Source organism: Lactuca sativa, chromosome 9 (genome assembly GCF_002870075.4).
Source record: "Lactuca sativa cultivar Salinas chromosome 9, Lsat_Salinas_v11, whole genome shotgun sequence".
NCBI classification, from domain to species: Eukaryota; Viridiplantae; Streptophyta; class Magnoliopsida; order Asterales; family Asteraceae; genus Lactuca; species Lactuca sativa.
Genome location: NC_056631.2, coordinates 135,667,663 through 135,677,298, shown reverse-complemented (window position 1 = coordinate 135,677,298; position 9,636 = coordinate 135,667,663).

The following is a 9,636-nucleotide window of genomic DNA, read 5'->3' as shown; positions in this document are numbered from 1 at the left end:
CTTTCACACCAGAACCGGAAGCTTGGCCTACTGGAGGAGGTTCGGTTGTGTGAGTTGCCTTTGAGGATGGAGGTGGTTGAGACATGGACTCCTTCTCTCCCCCTTGTTTCGGAATGGACACGAAATCAAGTAACCCTTCAAGTTTGCTTAGCAGGGCAAGGGCTGGAGCGAGTTTCTCTGCAAGGTCACGCCTTACAGTGTAGTTAAGGATGGGATCATGTGCTTCGAGGATGTTGGATATGGCAGAGTGGACATCCGAAACACACGACTTAATCACCTCCCTTTCGGACCGAAGAGAGTCAATCTCTTGTTGAGCATGGGAGAGTTGAACACTCTTGATCTTCAGAGTAGTGGTCTTCTTGGCTAGAACATCCATGAGAGAGTTCTCTGCAGCTAAATCTTCTTGCAGCTTCGAGAGACGCTCGTCAATGGTAGCACGAAATGCTGAGTTGTCGTCTGAGAGTGTTTGACGAAATGAAGCGAAGGACTTCAACTCAGTAGAGACAGACGTTGTCAATTGTTGGACAATCGGTTCCAACGTAGTCTTAGCAACACTTGCACTCTCCTGTAAAGACTGTAATAGGACAGAGGCATCAGAAAATAGTTTATCGACTTTTTCGGTTGCATCCTGACAAGTCTTTATGGAGGCATCGATGGCGGAGGTTGCAGAAGCAATGAAATCTTTCTGAGCCTTAGAGAAAGCATCAACAATCTTTTGAACTGCATCTTCAAAAAGGGATGACTGAGTAGTAGAAGAGGAGGCGATGAGCAAGTCAATCTTATCAATGATCTCCTTGAGATGTTTCTTTGTAACCGGAGCGTCATCATCATCATCGCTCTGTACTTGAAACGGAGTAAAGTAGACCGAGTCAAACGTCATATTTTCCCCGCCAAGGAATGGTTCTTCGCCTTCTGAAGCATGATCAGGAGAAGGTGGTGGTTGTGAAGTGTGAGTAGGTTCAGGTTGGGTTGTTTCGGGTGTTGGTGTAGGTTCGGGTGGTTTTGTGGTTTCGGTTGTGTTTGTGGTTTTGGGTGCTGGTGTAGGTTCGGTTGCATCAGTATGAACCCGTATCAGATACGTTGGCTCTAACATCTGCAGTGGATGTTGTGGTTGCTTCAGTGAAGATGGGTGTTGGTATAGGGATGGAAGTGGATGGTATTGAAGTAGTGGAAGTTATGGGGGAATAGAAAAAGGAATGGTTCTTGGTGGAGAATTAATGGGAGAAGGAGAGACGTGCACTTCTGGGGTAGGAGATCTGGGTGGAGTATTGCCTCGTGGAAAGTCGTCAGAATCAGAACTCTCACCCTCAGACTCGCTTGAGGAGGAAGCGATGACCAGATTTCTCCTGGGTTGGGTTTTTCTCCTCTTTTGCTGTGGAGACTGAGCAGCCTTTGTGGGTTTCCTCTTCTTTGGAGACGGGCCTTTAGCTCCTTTCGCCACCTATTTCCCCTTATCAGCCTTCTTGCCTCTTGGAGCAGGCTTTTCGGCGTCATGAATAGACTTCAACATCTCCGGAGTGAGATCTCTCGGACCAGAACGCTTAAATTCTTTGTAAGTTCTGATAATCCGGCTATCAGCTGGAACGTCACCATACATAGTTTCCGGAATTGAACCGTTGAATGGAAACTTGGAAGCATCTGAGACAATGATCTTCGTGGTGTGGAATGTACCAATCGAAGACATTGGAGCACCAGCGACAATGGGGACGTGGTACTTGTCCATCACCCATTTCGTGATTAAGGTCCAGAACCTAGCGTAAGAAACCTCTGAATGCCTTGAAGAAGAGGAGAGACTCTGGATGAGTTGTTGCCATAGAACAGACCCATAATCTACATTGATGCCATTGTAGATACCATACATGATTGACAGAAATAGTCGACTAGCACCATCAGAGCCAGCACTTCTTTCAGAAAGGCCTTTGAATAAAACAGTGAACATCCCGTTCCACTGTGGAGGCAGGCACGAGTTCTTGAATTTCGCGACTGAAGTAAGCACCTCCGTATAACCCATGTTGTAAAACATGTTGAACAAGTGCCCCAGCGGAATCGTCTCAGGATTAACTCTCGTAGAATCAGCTTCAAACCCTAACAGGGAGCAAAATCGTTGCTTGGAAATTGATGCTTTGTGCTGAAAAACGTCAAAGAAAATTATGTCAACCGCTTTGTCGTAATGAGCAGTTGCAAAAATTTGCGACAAGAACTCCATCGGAACAGATTCAGCTCTTGAAAGTGCAGGAGCAATTGGAGAAAACTTCAAGCACTCGATAATGGGAAACATAAAGGCGTCGTAAGCCTGAGGAGTTAAATCAATGATGAGGCTTTGTTGTGGGCGAATGGGTAGAATGTGGGATGTTGCGTGAATAGAAGATGAGTCTGCCATTGCTTGAAGAGAGTGGAGAAGATGATGAACAGGGAAGAATCGAGGAATTTCTGCTCTCTGGGAATTTTGATTGCGGTAAAGAGGTAAATGAAGGATTGTGTTTCCTTTTATACTGGGGGTTTAAGGAGAGAGAAAGATCTTCCCAAATCTTCGACTGAGAATGGAAGGGTTTTTTGGAGTTGACTGATGCGTGACAGTTGGGGTTGCCGATGATCACGTATGAGAGAGAGTGTCAGACCCCTAAGAACACGCCTCCCAGCAAGCGCCGTTTGAATATAAACCGTTTCAAATTCACACGCGCTCCTGCTGCGCCATTTGGAGATAAGACGTTTCTAATTCGCACGCGTTCCCTTTTAGCGCCGTTTGAAATCAAATCGATTAGACTCCCGCCTGAGTCAGCATGTCATCATCTTATCCTTTTAAATTGTAACGGCATCTTTTGAACAATGCTCCCACGTGGATTAAAATTAACCACAACTTTTAATTAACCACCAATCCAATGAAAATTCTTGTAATTAATAGAACCGGAATTTTGGAAAATCAAAGATTTTCGTGCTAAGAGTGTAAAAGATAAGAAATAAAGCAATATTTTTAGGAAAAATTGTGATGTCAATAAAGACACGAAACAAATGATCCCGGGCACGAATCTCTTCCTTCAAAGTCAAGAGAGACCTTAAAGTGTTTGTTTGGTTTCCCGTTGAAATAACGATCAAACGCTTATTAAGAAGTGTTGAAAGGCTTCTTTTAATTAGGCTTCTTAGGGTGGCTTTCTCTTCGATTCAACATTCCTAATCTTGAAATAAGATAGAAAGTGAACAAAGTACTTGTGAGACCGGTGTAGTCTGTTGAACAAGTAGGTTGGGAATTATGTAAACTGGGTAGGAATATAAAATCTCAAAAAATAATAAAATTGGATCCCAGGGGTAGAAATGTTATTGGTTTTAACAATTTCATAGGAATCGCACAAAAGAAAAAGTTGAGATTTCACAAAGAGACATCCGTGAATTCAATAGTGAAAACTAGAGCAAATTTATTGTTCACCGTCAATGCTTTTTGGGTATTGAATTTTGGGTTTCACTCAGCTCTTAGTGGCATGAAACTAAGATCATGAACGCAGTTATTGGGTAACCATAAACCTCAGTGGTAATTTCTGAGAGTCTCAAGGGTTACGTTTGTGAAGCGAGTGTGATGGAGAAATGTAATGTAGATGGTGGAAGAAATCAAAGTACCTCTGCTGAGAGAAAGAGGACCAAGCAGAAAACTCTTATCTCATGTGAGAAGAGAGTTAGGTAACTCATGATTAGAATAAATGTGATAGCCTAATTGGGAAGACAAGGTTTGTGTATACCAAGTCATTAAGGTTGTTATTCAGAATCAGGTGAGGCTTTGGACACATACAACAGCATGCTTCTAGGGACACTAAGCTACTTCAACAATTCCCCATAAACGAACACACAAATAAAAGTAAAGCCAAAAAGAAAACAAATAACAAAATATTTTTGGTGTTTTTGAAAAAAAAAACAAAACAACAAAAAAAAAAATATTTTTTGAATTTTTGAGAAATAAAATTGAAAGAAATAAAAACAAATAAAAAAAATAAGACCAAAAAAATTTGGAACCGAACCCAAGCGTTCGGTCTATTTCGGTTGGGAAAAACTTTGGAACCGAACCCGAGCGTTCGGTCTATTTCGGGTGAGAAAAATTTTGAAACCGAACCCGAACGTTCGGTCTATTTCGGTTACCAAAGAAAATAGATTTTCAAGAAGAGAATACTTTTTTCAATAAGATAAATGAATTTGGAACAATTATACATAAAATTTACAACCAAGAAAACTACCTTTGATTGATGAGCGAAAAGCAGATTATCCAACCGAACCCGAGCGTTCGGTTCATTTCGGTGCATTAGCACAAGACCCGAACCCGAACGTTCGGTCTATTTCGCTTCTAACTTTTGAGTTTGAGAGGTAGTGTGTGGTACTGACTCTGATTCCATCATGCCTAGCCCTTGTAGAATTTTGTTGAACGACGCTTCAGGAAGGGCTTTGGTGAAGACGTCAGCCAGTTGATTAGTGGTTCTAACAAAATGAATTTCGACGTTCCCATCTTCCACATGATCTTTAATGAAGTGATACCTCAGTGCTATGTGTTTGGTCTTGGAGTATTGCACTGGGTTATGACAGATCCTAATTGCAATTTCAGAGTCACAATATAGAGGGATATTTTTCATATTGATTCCATAGTCCCGGAGTTGACTTTAGATCCAAATCACTTGAGAAGTGCAGGAGGCAGCTGCAATGTATTCTGCTTCAGCTGTAGACAGAGACACACAAGTTTGTTTCTTGGATTGCCAGCTAGCCAACTTCCCGTCGAGGAATTGGCAGCCTCCCATGGTGCTTTTCCTGTCTAGTCCACAACCTCCAAGGTCTGCATCTGAGTAGGCTTGAACGAAGAAGCCTGAGTTGGATGGATACCATAGGCCTAAAGAGGTCGTTCGCTTAAGATAACGGAGTATGTTCTTCACTGCAAGCATATGAGGTTCACGTGGATTCGCCTGAAATCGAGCACAGTAACATACAGAGAACATTATATCAGGCCTGCTAGCGGGAAGATACATCAGAGAACCGATATCTGGCGATATAGCGTAATATCAACTGCTGGCTTATCCAAGGATGGAGTAAGCTTGGTGCCGAACGCCATTGGAACTTTAACCTTCGAATCTCCCGTCATGCCAAATTTTGCATGGAGAGTCTTTGTGTAAGCCTCCTGATTAATAAAGATGCCTTCGGGTCCCTGTCTAATATTTAAACCAAGGAAAAAGTTAATTGGACCCATTGAGCTCATTTCAAATTTAGTCTCCATCAACTTTCTGAATTCCGTCGTTAAGCTAGGATTCGTTGAGCCAAAGATGATATCGTCGACGTAAATTTGAACAATCATAAGGTGGTTACCTTCCTTCTTACGAAAGAAGGTTGGGTCAACCGAACCTTGCTTGAATTTGGACATCTTTAAAAATTTGGTAAGCGTTTCATACCAGACTCTCGGAGCTTGTTTCAGTCCATATACGGCTTTGTCCAAAATGTAACAATGATTGGGGTACCTTTCATTTATGAATCCAGGAGGTTGCTCCACGTACACGGTTTCTTCAAGTTCTCCATTTAGAAATGCACACTTGACATCCATTTGGTAGACTTCAAAGTTTTTGTGTGCAGCATAGGCAAGAAATATTCTAACGGATTCTAGCCTAGCTACAGGAGCAAAAGTTTCTTCATAGTCAATTCCTTCCTCCTGACAGTATCCTTTCACCACCAGACGTGCTTTGTTTCGTATCACGTTCCCTTCCTTGTCCATTTTGTTTCTGAATACCCATTTGAGACCAACAAGTGAGGCATCTTGAGGAGTTGGAATGAGGCGCCAAACTTTGTTCCTTTCGAATTCATTCAGTTCATCTTGCATAGCTTGAACCCAATCGGAGTGATCAAGACCAGTGCTAATTGTCTTTGGTTCAACTTTTGAGACGAAGGAGTTGAACATACAGAATTCTACTTTTGAAAATAAGGAAGTTTGTTTTGCCTTGAGTTGAGATCGGGTCAGCACCTTTTCAGAGATATTACCAACAACCTGAGAGACAGGATGATCTCTGGTCCATTTGACAAGAGGAGGGTAATTTGGATCATAGGATGGATCTAATTCAGCGTTTACCATCTCTTCTAGTTCGGATTGACTGTTATCGTCATCAAGTATATCAACATTCTCCCCCTCGACAGATAAGCTTGCTGGAGTGTCTTGAGTTTCTGGAGCTACAGGGGTTTCGGGTGGTGTCGAGCTTTCGGGTGTAGACGCACCTTCGGGTGTTGTAGCACTTTCGGGTGGTGTGGCACTTTCGATTGGTGAAGTGCGTTCGGGAGCAGCTTGAGAATTGTTCTCCCCCTTAGCATGTGAGCTTGGCTGTGATGACGAAGATGGATCCTCCCCCTCAAACGAAGCATTATGCTGTGGAGATTCGTTGGAACTTGATACTCCTTCATTCATTCGCTTTGCAGTATCTTCGACAAGTTGCTTCAGATGATCTACTCTGTTGTCTGCTGCACTGGCTTCCGAGAGAGTGGCCTTCTCTGGTTCATCAAATAACTCGACGAACTTCTCAAAGAGGTTTGCGATCGAGGCTGTGACTTGGCCAGTTTGAGGAAAGATTTCTCCAGCTGTGTCTTTTTTGGACTTTAGCTTTTTGACATAACTATCATCAAAAGTCACGTAATAAGTCTCTTCTATTTTTCTTGATCGCTTGTTTAATACCCTGTACGCTTTAGAAGTGAGAGAATAGCCCAGAAAAATCCCTTCATCGGCTTTGACATCAAACTTGTTGCGGTGTTCTTTAGAATTGAAGATGAAGCATCGTGAACTGAACACATGGAAAAACTTGACGTTTGGCTTCCTGTTGTTGATGATCTCATATGGAGTGAGAGTGAATCGCTTATTGAGATATGACCTGTTCTGCGTAAAACAAGCTGCAGAGATAGCATCAACCCAAAAATATAAAGGTAAAGAAGCAAAACTTAGCATGGTTCGGGCCGCCTCACACAAAGATCGGTTTCGTCTTTCGACAATCCCGTTTTGTTGAGGTGTGTAGGGAGCTGAGAAGTTGTGACTGGTTCCTTTTTCTGCCAAGAATTCTTCGAATTCTTTATTTTTGAACTCCAGCCCATTGTCGCTCCTGATGTTGCGAACGACTTTCTTCAGTTGTACTTCAAACTGCTTGATGAACATCTTTAGCTTGTGAGTCGCTTCAGATTTATGCTTCAGAAAGAACACCCATGTAAAACGCGAAAAGTCATCAATAATGACAAGAATGTTCTTGCTACCGCCGATGCTTTCGATAGATGATGGACCACATAAATCAATGTGAATTAACTCTAGTGGTTCAACAACTTTAGTGTTTATAATAGATGGATGACTTTGACGACTCTGCTTCCCCATTTCACATGCAGCACACAAATGTTCTCTATCATACTTGAGCAATGGAAGACCTCGAACATGACCTCCAGTGACAAGTTTGTTGATATCCTTAAAGTTGAGATGTGAGAGCCTTCGGTGCCACAACCAGCTTTCGTCAGATTGTGCTTTGGATAACAGGCAGATAGCAGGATTCCCTTTGATGGGTTTGAGGTTCAGGGGAAACATTTCACCTTTGCGCTCCGATTTGAGAATAACTCTTTTCGTATTCTTCTCAATTGTTTCCGAACCCTTATCGTCGAACGAAACCTTGAGACCGGTACCTCCAACAAGCTGAGATACACTGATGAGGTTATGTTGTAGTCCTTCTACGTATGCAACCTTCCTAATCGTGAAATCACCGTTTGTAATCATTCCATAGCCTTTTATGGTGCCGAAGGAGTTGTTTCCGAACTTGACATTTCCACCGTTTGAAAGAGACCTAAATTCCCTCAGCTCTTTCTTCCTTCCTGTCATGTGACGTGAGCAGCCACTGTCAAAATACCATTCTTCGTCAAACTGCTCGTCACTGATGACCTGCAAAAATTAAGCAGATTTAGGAACCCAAAGTTTCTTAGGTCCATGTGAGCCTTTCATAGGAACAGGAATAGTAAGAGAGATGTCAACAAGATATGTTCTTTTTATTAGTGTTGTCTCATCTTTCTTTTTAATGGTGAAAACCTTAATTTTATTGGGATTTGTTGCTTTTGGTTTGGATTCTGGTTTAGGTTTTTGGATTTTGGGATGATTTTGATTTGTTTCTGTGACAACCCGAAATTTTCCATTCAAATTAAACCACGTCAATTCAATGGAAGTAGAGCAGTTTCAGTGAAAATTCAAACTTTTGGAATAAGTTTGGCAGTTTTAGGGTTTTACACCTAAGGAGTTATTAGGAGAGTGGGTGCACTAGGATTTTGTGCAACACTGTAATTCCATTACTCTAGGTCATTAGAATCCATTCCGAGAATAGAAATATTTTCTGCCAAAAATCTCTGGACTATAAATAGAATTCTGAACCAAATTGGTTCATTATTTGATTTCCATTTAGAGAAAAGCCAAATACTCTCTCACGGATCTTCGGGTTTTCATCCCAGATTGTGAGTCTACTTCCCTAAATGTGTTTTAATACTTGTTATATGCTTTATAACATTGTTTACATGTCCAAAACACAAGATCCGGGAGTTTACCGCCCAAGAACGTTCTTGGGGAGTAAACTCCAAAATCAAGCCTAAAGGCCACATAGTCCCATTTCCGTGTTAGGCATCTAACTAAGGACTTAGTGTATGATCATTAGAGGCTAGAAACAAATCAAAAGCAAGTAGTTTGAGGAGTTTACGGCCAAGGAACCACCTCTTGGGCCGTAAGCTCCAAGTAAGGGGCACAAATGAGTGCCTTGTGATCCTTTAGCCTTAGAACAAGAACCTAGAAGCCTTAAGCAAGTGTTTTAGACCAACAAAACAATTATTGGAAAGGAGTTTACGGCCAAGATGCTCCTTAGGCCGTAAACTCCAAGAATTAGTGCCAAAAACCACTTCAAACTCTTCCTAAGGCTTAGTCTTCATTTTTGGCAAGTACCTTAATGTGTTTAGGACCTAGATAACACATGAAAAGCATAAGTGTTGAAGAGTTTACGGCCAAGAGTATTTCTTGAGCCGTAAACTCCTTTAATGGGGTCAAAGAGCACCCTAGACACTTCCTTAGGCCAATAAACTTTTAGGGCAAGTACCTAGATGAGATATGGACTAGTTAAAATTCTTAGGACCTCATGTGTGAGGGAGTTTACGGCCCAAAGAGTTCTATGGCCGTAAACTCCATCAAATGGTCCCATTTAGTGCCATAAATCTTCCTTAAGCCAATGATTGAAGCCTAGACTTGTTCCTAGAAATGTTAGAGACTTGAAAGGACAATAAGAACCCTCCCAAGGGAGTTTACGGCCGTAAACTCCAAGGGAAAAGGGTCTTTGGGCCGTAAACTCCCCAAAGGAGTCAATGTGGTGCCCAAACACTTGTATAGCCTTGAAACAATTCCCCTCTAAGGTTGTAGTACTTCTAAACTCCATTTCATGACTTGTTTGAGAGTTTACGGCCAGGAGCTTACTCCCCTGGGCCGTAAACTCTAATGAATATGGTCTTTTGACCTTAAACTTCCATTAGGGGCATTGCACTTCTTTGTTGCAACCCATTAGCCTCTTAGCACTTGACCAAAAGTGTTGTCCTCGCGCTTAAATGTTATTACTTGTATAATTAGTGTTATAATCACTAATTATT